Source organism: Gavialis gangeticus, unplaced genomic scaffold (genome assembly GCF_001723915.1).
Source record: "Gavialis gangeticus isolate Ggan-Ray unplaced genomic scaffold, GavGan_comp1, whole genome shotgun sequence".
Lineage (NCBI taxonomy): Eukaryota > Metazoa > Chordata > Crocodylia > Gavialidae > Gavialis > Gavialis gangeticus.
The window spans coordinates 103,653,047-103,654,719 of record NW_017729031.1 but is presented as its reverse complement, the minus strand read 5'-3'; positions in this window follow the sequence as shown (position 1 = coordinate 103,654,719).

Below are 1,673 nucleotides of genomic sequence, written 5' to 3'. Positions count from 1 at the left end.
GAGGTTAGCGAGGTTCGGTGCTTGTTTGAAGGCTAGGATGGGTGGCTCTGGGAAGATCTTTTTAAGAATAGGGTCTCTTTCTAGTATGGGTTGCAATTGTTTGAGGATTTTCCATACAGGTTTGAGGGAGGGGTGATATGTCATAACCAGTGGTGTGCGATTTGTGGGGGGGTTTCTTCTGTACTGCAGCAGTTCTTCATGAGGTATCCGGGTGGTATCTGTCCTTTCTAAAGGCCTAAATTTCTGTTCAGAAAAATACCCTAATAAAATACTTCAATATGGAGAACTAGAAGAATTCTTCCAACGTCTCCACCTCAAGGAATAGTTCCGCGACCAAACTGAACCCACTCCCAACAACAACTCATCCTTTGACAACATTCAGGAAAAGATCAATGCCAAAAAAACCAAAAAAACATCAGATTGGACACCTCACAGTGGATGAAACCCTAACCTGGACCGCTACACTGGCTGCTTCAGAGAAAGAATGAACAATGAAATAATCAGCAACACATGCCACCATAACAACCTCTCTCTACCAGAGAAAAAGCCCATAAAATCTCTAAGATGTAACCACCAAATAGTAATATAACCAGCTGATAAAGGAGGAGCCATAGTCATCCTAAACCATGAAGACTACATAAAGGAAGCCAACAGACAGCTCTCTGACACCACCTACTACAAAGAACTACAAGAAGATCCTAATCCCCTTTTCACCAAGAAACTCAACAATACCATCAAATCATTTCCATCAAGACTACAAGAAAAACTGTAGACCTTGATCCCCCCACTACCTAACCTGGGGACTTTTTACAAGCTCCCTAAAATCCACAAACAAGGGAACCCTGGCAGACCTATCATATCCAACCATGGGACCCTAACTGAGGAAATATCAGGTTTCGTTGAATCACTCCTAAAATTGCTTGTCAGCCACAGAGCAAGTTTTCTACAAGACACTACAGACTTTTTACGGAAACTTAAAAACATAGATCACCTTCCCAGCAACACCCTCCTAGCCACCATGGACATTACCAACCTATATACCAACATCCCACACCAAAATGGCCCCACAGTATGCCAACCTTTTTATGAGCCACCTGGAAGAAGAGTTCCTCAAGAACTGTACCATCAAACCCTTGCTATATTTAAGATATATCAATGACATATTCATCAGTTGGACTGAAAACCTACAGTCTCTGATTGAGTTCCATTAGGAATTCAACAATCACCATCCCTCCATCCAACTTTCTCTAAAATACTCCAGCACGAACATCTCCTTTTTAGACACGATGATCAGTATCCAGAATGATAAAATACAGACCACGTTATACAAGAAACCCACAGACCAACATACATATCTGCACAGAACCAGCAATGACCCTAAACACACCAAAAAAGCTGTGACATACATCCAAGCCCTCAGATACCACCAAATTTGCACTGAAGAGAACACCCGGGATTGCCATCTCATCAATCTTAAAAAGGCTTTCACCCAACAAGGACACTTCTCCAGAGAGATAGATCGCATGTTTGAAAGAGCCACCCAGATACCACGTGAAGAACTGCTGCAGTACAGAAGAAACCCCCCCACAAATCGCACACCGCTGGTTATGACATATCACCCCTCCCTCGAACCTGTACGGAAAATCCTCAAACAATTGCAACCCATACTAGAA